We start from the raw sequence: 10,545 nt of genomic DNA, 5'->3' as shown, positions 1-10,545 counted from the left end.
AAGCTCTATGCCCAACACAGGGCTTGAACTTGCAACCCCAAGATCAAGAGCTGCATGCTCTACTGACCAAGCCAGCCAGGCACCCAAGTTTTGCCCAGTTTTGAGCTTTATGTTAATTGAATCACATATCATGTGCTCTTTTATATCAGTTTTCATTCATTCAGTGTTGCATTTTATGAGATTCATTCATAATGCTGCAAATAGAAATAGTTTGCTCATTCTCATTGCTGTATAGGATTTTATGAGTACAACACTGCTTATCCATTCTACTGTTGGTGGACATTTGTTTCCAGTTTTTAACTATTGCAAATGGTGCCCCTATGACCATTCTTGTACACATCTTTTGTGAATATATATATTCTTTTCTGTTGGGTATAAGGAGTGGAGTTGCCTGTTCACAGAATAAGTTCAGCTGTAATAGGTAGAACAACAGTTATCCAAAAAGGTTTTTTCAAATTTACATTTCCAACAACAGTGAGGAAGAGTTCCAGTTGCTCCACATACTAGACATCACATAAATTGCCTATCTTCTTAATTTTAACCATTCTGGTAGATGTGTAAAACTTCACTGTGGTGTTAATTTATATTTCCCTAATAACTAATGAAGTTGATCACCTTTTCATATGTTTATGGTTATTTGAAATCCTGTTTTCTAAGGTGCTATTGAGATCTTTTGCCCATTTTTTTTATTGTGCTTTTATTGATCCATTGGGATCCTTTTACTATGCTGGACACAAGTACTTTTTTGGGATATATATATTACAAATATCTCCTCCCATTCCATGCTTTTCCTTTCTATTTTAACCATGCCATTTGACAAGCATACATTCTTACTTTCAATGTTTCCCAATTTATCAACTTTTCTTCTATAGATAGCACTTTTATTGTACTGTTTCAAAACCTTTGACAGATAAATCCTAACAGCTGGAAAAAATCCTGATAGCTTCATAGTAAACTAAAAATATTCAAAACAAAAAAAATAAGGCATATATTTACTTCAGGAAAAAATTGTACTAGAAACAAAGCATAAACATAATATACCACTAGCTTCTATTGTGAGGATTATTTATACAATCATCATAATACAATCAATCCCTGACTTCTGATGTGTAAAAAAGATTATGATAACTTTCAAGGTCTCTGAGGGGGTCCAACGGGCAGCGGCCATCTTCCCAACTTGACTTTTGAACAAATTGAAAGTAGAACAAAAGAGTGGCAGAGGAAGGTTATGACATTGCCTGTGTTATAACTGATGGAAGAAGCCAGATTGGAGGATGTAGCATCAAGTCTTTTTGCAAAGTGGAATGATTAATACAGAGTCAGACTTAGAAGAATTGTCCTGTCGTTGTGGCAACACTGGACCAAGGCGGGCTTTCTCATATAAGTCCCCAGCGTTGCCCATTCCAGCCAGCAAGTGATTGTTTTCCATGCACCACCACCAGATTTTCAGAGTCGTGTCTAGAAAGCAGTTAGTTGAAAAAGGAGGAAAGTTTATCCGTAGTTCTTATGGTAAAAAGAAAACCATTCTAGGCAGTATTCATGTGGGAGTATGTTTCAATTAAGATATAGCTAGTGCTATAAAAAAAACCCTAAATGTATAATGTTTCAAGCACAATATAAATTGATTTCTTGTTCATGTAGCAGGCCAAATCATATGTTCCTCATCAGTGGAGGCAGCTCTGCCATTTTCCACACATGGCTTCCAAGGTTGGTAGGGACACATGGGAGGGAGGTTTTTATGGGTAAGGCCTGGAAGTGTCACTCACCTTTTCTACTCATATTCAGCAGGCTGAAGACCAAACTGCAAAGCAAGCTGGGGAATGTAGCCCAACTATGAGTCTAGGAATAAGAGAAGCCCATGAATCTTGGAAAACAGCTATCAATCTCTGCCACTGCCAACTGTGAGGTTCATCTGGGCAGAATCTTATTATTTCCCACTGCCTCTTGTGCCTGATGCGTGGTAAGCACATGATACATGCTTCTCGAATAAATAAGGCAGTGGGAAGAGCATGGGCTTCAAAATGAAGAAGGCCTAAATTCAAATCGAAGCACTGCCTCTTGCTAATTGTGTTAATTTAGGCAAGTTACTCAAATTCCCCAAGCGTCGGTTTTTCATCCATATAATGGAGATGAAGATATGTTCATGGTCTACTTCCCAAGCCATCTCAGCCAGGTGTGGGAATGCATAGTGACTAAAATGTGCCAACAAAAATAGCATTTGGGAAACAAGGCTCTTTGACTTCCTCCCAAATAGCTCTGGGAGTGGGGAAGGGGCATGTAAAGTGGAGCCAGTGGTGGTCTCGTAAGTATTCTTAAAAAACTATAGTCATCCAAGCAGCCCGTGGAGTCGACCACATCTCTGTATTCCAGCTGTGGAATCAGGGGTGAAGCCTGCTGCCTGGGGACCCCATGCCTTCATGTTCAAGGGGACTGCATGCCCTCTGCTTCTAGTCCCTCCGGAGCCCTGTGGGCTGCACTCTGCCACATGTGCTGTCCAGCAAAGGTGTCTCAGCTCAGAACATCCTGCCTCCATAGCTTTCAAGTGAAATGGCTTTGTTTGCTGTTTCTATTTATTCAATCTCACTAGAATTAAGGCGAGAAGCCCCATAGCAGAGTCAGCAGATAATAAGAGCGTCAGGCTGCTTACAATACTCATGACCCCCTTTCCCATTTTTTAGCCAAAATATGTCCCCACTCTCCTTAGAATGACTCATTTCTCAGGCCCTCTTTAATTCTTCAAGCAAATAGGTCCCTTCCCAACAGATTTTCAGATACTATCCCTCAAATGAATTCAGGTTGGGTGGCCAAGCGTGGGCCCTCCCCAACCTCCCCCCCACCAGGCTTATCTGCTTTGCAGGGTTGTTGTAGGTATTCAATGAGATAAAGTAAATAAAATATCAGAGTTGGTGGTGGCATCAAGAAGGTGCAGAATAAGTGTTATTTCTCTTCCTTTTCCTTGGGAAATTTTTAGCAGCACTGAAATTGATGATTCCATCATCTGCCCCCTGAAGGGAGGCCCTGGCTGCATGCATCTTTGAATCTTGGCACAGATAGTTTAAGTGCTGCATTGCTTTGGTACCTAGGGCAAGGTTAGCAAATTCACAGCTAACAGGCAGGCTTCCATATAGGGCCTATTTTGAATTTTCAAAAATAGGAAATAGGAGGCTGATGTAGGCCACAAGGGAGTGATTTCATGAGAACGGCATATTGACGCATATGATTTTTCCAATCAGCCACAGATATTTACTATTCAAACAGGTGTGGGAATTATGAATGTGGTGCCACTGTCCTAACAGCTGCTGTACGTGAGACCCGCATTTCAGTCCTGCTGGGAAGCCAGAATTAGACCTCAGAATGACATGGCAAAAAAAAAAAAAAAGGGGAAGACGCTGTGAAAGAGAAAAAATATTTCAAATAAACCTTATGTCCCAACACATGTCTTCGGGATGAATTAGAGCAGAAGGGAAGAATGGAAAAGGAGAGGTGTTCACAGTGTCTGAGAAGACAGCAGATGAGGGCCTACACGGGAAGGCAGTGGTTGAACTGGTTTAAGAGTGGCAAGAATGGGACACGGCAAAAGAGAAATCAGGAGAACCCTGTGGGGTGTTAGATATGTGGCTCTAAAGGAACCCTGACAAAAAAGAACAGAAACAACCGTGAGGCTAGCGCGCAAGTGCCAGGCGGTGCTCCTGAGCCCAAAGCACAGAACCAAGATCAGAAGAGCTGCTTCTGTCACTGTGAATGAGTTACTTAGCCCCTCTTGGGCTATCTCCTCATCTGTCAAGTGCCACTATCAACCTCATGGCAGTTTTGTGAGGCACAAATAAGATGATCTGTGGAAAAGGGCAACACAAGTAACAATGTCCTGGACAAGTGGAAGCAGTACAGTTCACCATCACTGTTCTCACTGTTGTCATAGGGAAGCTGGAAAGGGATAGAGCTTGAGAAAGAATACAATAAATTCCATTTTCAATGTGCTAAGGGGTGCCTGGCTGGTTCAGTCAGTTAGGCAGCCAGCTCTTGTTTTTGGCTCAGGTCATGATCTCAGGGTCCTGGAATTGAGAGCCCCGCATTGGGCTCCTTGCTCAGCAGGGGAGTCTGCTTCAGGATTCTCTCTCTTCCTCTGCCCCCTTCCCTCAGTTGCTGTCTCTCTGTTTCTCCCTCTCAATCTGTCTCTCTCTAAAATAAATAAATAAATAAATAAATAAATATTTTTTTAAAAATAAAAATAAACGTGCTAAGATATTGGGATAATATCCAAATGGAGAGAGCCAGATAATGATCAATGTAGGGGGGATGAACTAAGGAGGTCATGACTCAGAGCCATTATAGATAGCAATAACATGTTTCTGAAGGAGTCAGGTCTTCCAGCTTACTGATAACAATTTTAATGTGTGATTCAACTGTAGAACTGAGGTTTATAATCACTTGCATGGTATAGAAGCCTATACGGGGCAGCCAAGGAACAGTGTACTGGTATTTCCATGCTCCAGAAGCCCGGATGTGGCTGCTCTAGCACCAGAGACCTTTGGCTGGAGGCTCATTCATCAACATCCTTGAGTGTCCAGTAGTGTGAGGTACACAGAAAAAACAAAAACAAACAGACTGAAATGAGGGGGAAAATATTCTATGTAAGTAGAAAAGAAAGAAAGAATAAAGTGGGAAAGTAGAAAGAGATGCTGAGTAAAGGATATTTGCCAGCTGGATGCAATAATAAATAAACCAGTGGAAAAAAGATTCATATATATCTGAGAATGTAAATCAATGCACTAGGCTGAGTATCATGTAAGAAGTGGTGGTGACAAAAGGAAACTTACTTTTCCCGAGAGAAAGCTACAGGCAATCATAAGAAGTGTAAAAAGCAACTGCTATTTGAATGACTCGTATGATGGGTCCTAATGGAAAGCAGAGTTCTCTCACAAAGCAAATGACTCCCATTTATTAAGTGTGTGAATTGGTGAATTGCACCATTCATCATCTTGGTCGAACTTTATTGTCTCTGCTAGGACACTTTAGATCAAAAGAGGATATACCCTGAACCCGAAGTTTAACTAGAGACAAGATATTTTCTACTTTGTCTCCCAAGTAACATCCTCTCAAGTAAGTCCCCGAGAGACATCACACTCTTCATTCTTCCAAAAGTAGCCTCTTCAGTGTGACTGAAGAGATGGGTCCTGGACTCAGGCCCATCCTACCCCTATGGTCTGGTGCAAAAAAAGGTGAACTAGATAAGCCCAGTTCCCTCTCCTGATTATTTGGACTGAAAAACACAGCCGGGGTGGCTGAAATTGCCAACCCAAGTTGAAGAGGCAAGAAACAATGAGAAGGCAAGAGGGAGCTGTCAGCAGATAGAGGAAAATAGATGTGCAGAGAGAAGCAGAGAAGCCACAAGCCAACAAGATGTACCTCATGCAAGGAAGAAGGCCTTCCCATTTCCATCTGAGTGCATGGACATCCTTATCATAATGTACATTTCCCAGAGATAATAGCTGGGAATAGCTTCCCCTTATTGAGTATGCACTAGGCTCCAGGTCCTGTGTTAACCTGCATTTTTTCTTTCTATTCTCACTTATGTCTCAATGAAGTAAGCAATAGGATTACCACCAAAGGGGTGCCTGGGTGGTTCAGTCAGTTAGGGAACTGCCTTCAGTTCAGGTCATGATCTCAGGGTCCTAGGATCCAGCCGTGTGTCAGGCTCCTTGCTCAGCAGGGAGTCTGCTTCTCTTGCTCCCTCTGTCCTTCTGCTCCTCCTACCTGCTTGTGCTCTCTCTTGCTAATAAATAAATAAAATCTTAAAAAAAAAAAAAAAAAAAAGGGATTACCACCAAAGGCCAAAAGAGGCAGAAAGGTCACAAGCCACTAGGGAGTGGCAAAGTATCAACCCAAGTTTGCCCAACTCTGAAATCTATGCTCTTAACATTGCATTGTGCCCTTGCCCTGGCCCCCGGTAATTAGAATAGGCAGACGGGGCAGTTGTCCCTATTCAGAGGCCATAAGATAGTCCCCTCCTCCTCCCACCAGTTTGAAATGTTGAAATGAATCTTATTGGTTTAGATCAGGAAAAAATACAACATCAGATTGGATTTCAGAAACTGTGCAAAACTGTGTTCACACAACTGTTTGATGGATGATGTAAGTGATCTACCTGCTCTGGGCTCTTGCCTTCTGGGGAAGGGGAAGGGAAAGATGGAAGGAATACTGGAGCTGGAAGATTAGGAAATAGGAGAAAAGATCAGAAAGTCACTCTTAGAAAAAGATTAACTTAAACAGTAGATTAAGAGGAAGCCCAGCAAGAGAAGCAGCTACAGAAGATGTGGATGAGTGGAAGGGATCAGCAGAGTATCACTGTTTTGGATTTCGAGAGGCTGAGTGGAATGTGACACATCCTGTGCAGGAAGGTGAGGCCTTGAGCATGTAGGGGAAAACGGGGCTTTGCTTCCTTATAAACCAGGTAAGCTAAGAACTGGACTTCTGTTGAGAATTGGGGGTAAATGTTCCCGGACAGAACTAAAAATCACAAGACAAAGTTAATGCATTATATCTTTATTAATAATCAATTTATTCATCAAACTCTTAGTAAGTTGTCAGATAAGTTTAGGTTTAAATCATGAAATCATGTGCCTACAATTTACTGGCTTCCTGTGATATGTAATCTAGGATTTCCACATTCTGTAGCACACTGATTCTGCACTGTCACACACTGCCTGAGCAAAGTTGGGATGAAAAGAAGTAATTGTAACAGGGACTCTGGGAAGAAGAGAAGAGACGTAAGTGTAGTCTGAAGGGCCAGGTCAACTTCAAAAAAAAAAAAAAAAAAAAAGCCTTTTTAAAAAAAGATTTTACTTACTTATTCATAAGAGACACACAGAGAAAGGTAGAGACATAGGCAGAGGGGGCAGCAGGCTCCCCAGTGCAGGACTCAATCCCAGGTCCCTGAGCCAAAGGCAGATGTTCAATCACAGAGCCACCCAGGTGCCCCCCAAAATGCCTTTTTTTAATTAAAAGAAATAGCTTAAGAATTGTGCCCTCCCAAGAGCCTAACATTGTCACCTGAAGGAAATGTTTTCAAACCATGGATCATGTAATTAGTGTAGGTGGCCATAACCCATACTTTAAAAAAAAAAAAAAAAAAGAATAAGAACTAAAAAAAAAAAAAAAAAAAAAGAACTGTCTAAAAAAATTGTTTTGTTTTTATTACATGCACACACAAATGTGTACTCAGTTAAGATGTAAAATATATTTCTTGTATTATTACAGTCACAGCAACAACAACCAACAATTAGAAAAGCAGGGCCCTCTCCCTGGCCTTCCTACTGAGATAATTTCACTTTCTGCACATGTGCATCTTTACTTTCTTCAGTTCACAGTTCACATAAAACTTCATTTATTTATTTTTAATAAAGGTATGTGCTAATGCTGAATGTGTTTTCAAGTAATCCTCCCCCCTTGCACCTGTAGATTCTGCTATTGCCCCAAGGGTCAAAGGTGCCCTGGTTGAGAAGCCCTGGACAAAAGCAAGGGAAAGCCAGTGTCTTGAGGAGTCCTAGCAGCAGCAATCTCCAGCAAGGAAGCCCTATAAACCTTCTGTTTGGGATGCTGATGTGTTTATTTCATCACATTATTTCCAGAAAGAACACAGAGGTCAGTGGCCCACCAAGAGTCTTGTAAACTGACATTTAGAAGCAATGAGTTCTCATTCTCAGCATGCCTCTATTCTAGAAATATTAATAAAATCTGTAGAAATATTAATATATGTTAGCCAGGATGATCTTGAAAATATTAAATGGCTGGCCAGCATGGCTCCCAGACAATCTGAATGAAGGTTGACCACAAATAACCAATAGGTGAATTCCACTTAAAGGATACCCTGCACTGAGCAGTGAAGGAAATGCATGTTTGGAGACCTGGCCCTCCCCCAAACAATATTTCTGGGTTGTAAGAAGACATCTCAGAGCAAGAGATGGTCAACATCTACAATTGGTCAACATCAAAAGATAACAGCTGAGGTTGAAACTATTTTTTAAAAAAATATTGAAGCTAGCAACAATCAGATACAGTATGGGAGAGAGCAAGACACAGGAGTGAAATGCTAAAAGGTCTTCAAGAAAAACAAATACGTTTGGAAACAAGAAAAAGAAGGTAAAATAGGTTGTTGCTTTTCTAAAGGTATAGGGGCACCTGGGTGGCTCAATCAGTTAAGCATGTGACTCAGGTCATGATCTCAGGGTTGTGAGATGAAACTCCAGGTAGGGCTCCCTGCTCAGTGGGGAGTCTGCTTGTCCCTCTCCCTCTGCTCCTCCCCCACTTGCTCTCTTTCTCAAATAAATAAATAAATAAATAAATAAATAAATAAATAAATATCTTTAAAAATAATAATTAAAAAAATTTTTAAGGTATAAAAGTCTATAAGGGACAGATGGAAGAGAAAAGCAAAAAAAGAAGGCTCAGAGGATCCAAGATAATGAAATGAAGATCTATCCTATCTTACTTGATTAGCCTAAGTCTGGAAAAGTAAGACAGGAATAAAAAGAATATGTCCAGGATGCCTTTAATGGAAAGAATATATGTTAAGGGACAGAGACAGGAAATTGTCTCACGTATCCTCTTGGACGTTCAGCACCCAGGGAACCCTACTCGCTTTCAGGATCTGGGATCCAGGACTACGCTCAGAGATGAGGAAAGACTGGCCCGTGGGCCATAACTGATGGAGCCAAGGGAAAGATAGCATGCATGGGCAAAGCTGGGAGCATGCCAAACAGAGAGTCCCACTGAAGTGCCAGGCCAAAGGATCTGGGCTAAGAGACAGAAATAACCAGGTGCTGGGCAAAGGAACAGGAACTGAAATCCCAGGACAAGGCAAGTGGTTTGTAATGACAGGTGGAGGCAGAGCCTGGGGGTTTCCTGGAGCACTGGACTACCAGAGCAGAGGATTTTTATAGGACTATTTAGGGTACTAAGCTGGTTTTATATAAATGCAATAGAGCCAAACCCTTAACCTCAACAAGAAATAATAGCCACAAAAATAGCAACAAAAATGACAATAACTATTCTTTAGACCCATTATGGACCTTGGTTTGAATCTTGGTTCCACCACTTGCTTGTGGCAGAATGGGTCTATCTGATACGTTGCTCAACATTCCTCAATCCTGAGTTATCTCATAAAATGCAGATGGTAATACTTTTATACTCTCTCCCTGGGTGATTACATCAGAATACGTAGCATTATGTGTCTACGTGTTGACAACTCAGACTCATGTTCCAACCCAAGTCTCTCCTCCGTCTCAGGCTCCTGCATCCAAACACAATGCAGACTTAACAAAGGTAAAATGAAATGAGTCAGAGTCAAGGATCCTGGTTCTTGTCTAAAATTCTTCACCTCCATAAATGGTACCATCTCTTGACTCCTTGATTCCTCCTGCACAATCACTCCTACACCCAATCCAATAACGCCTAGAATAAAATACAAAATCCTTTCCAAGGCCATGGCCCATATCCTTAAGTCTTTCTATCCTTGCCTTAAAACAAATCTGCCATAGTCATGAAAATGCATGAGATCTCCCTAATGGCTTCTGTCTCTTGAACCCCCCCAACCCCGCCCCCAGGCCCCTTCCACTTCTGTGCTCCCAGCTGCTGGTCCTCATTGCTGCCTTCCCAGTTTTTCCAAGCCCTGTTCAGTTACAGGTTCTCCCAATTTTCTCTAACTCTCCTGGCATTTATAACCCATCCAGGAGGTACTTCCCAGGCTGCACGTCAGCTCTCTTCCTCAGAAAAGGTTCTGTTATTTTCCTACTGGTCCTACGCCCAAAGACCTTGAGTAAGAAACACTTCTAAATGTGCTTTAAGCTTCAGTAAAATTTGTGCACAGAACTGCATCAAGTGGATCAGAATGGGGCGGCAAAAAAAATAAGGTAATTTGAGAGAGAATATGTTAGAGACAACCAAACCAAAATGTATAGCTTTTTCTGGAAAAATATTAGCAAGTAGGAAGGACTCAAGATCATCCTGGAGCTAAGGAGCCGGCATGTCCCCAAGCTGGACTTTTGTGTAATCCTTCTTCCTTCCAAGCTATACTGAGGCTGCCTCACCCTCCTGCCTTTCTCAGCTCACAGCAAAACCACAATGTGCAGCCAGACAGTTGGGTTATCAACCTCTAGTATACTTCCACGAAGTAGTGTCCATAAAAGGCAGAATGATAAAGCCTACAAATTCAAGAAATTTTTGCCCCGATCCATCTCATGTGTGGTTCATATCGAAACCTCAGAAATATTCAGGAAGCTGAGGAAGTACTGTATGAGGTAAGAATGCAGAGGGAGAGGGGACACATGCTCCACTGTTACAGCAGGTTCAAAGTGATGTAACTCTCTTTCCCTCCTCAAAGGAGGTATAAGATACAAATTTAGGAAGTCATCTTTCATGGAGGGTAATGGCTCATTTTAAGTGCAGCTTCCAGGTGGAAATTCTTGCATTACTGCTCTTTCTCTCTGCCCCTAGGGTAGCCAGACTCTGTTTTGTTCATTGTAGTGCAATGTAGCCCCATCAACGAGC

This window comes from Canis lupus, chromosome 17, assembly GCF_003254725.2.
Source record: "Canis lupus dingo isolate Sandy chromosome 17, ASM325472v2, whole genome shotgun sequence".
Lineage (NCBI taxonomy): Eukaryota > Metazoa > Chordata > Mammalia > Carnivora > Canidae > Canis > Canis lupus.
Note: the sequence above shows the minus strand (reverse complement) of the source record.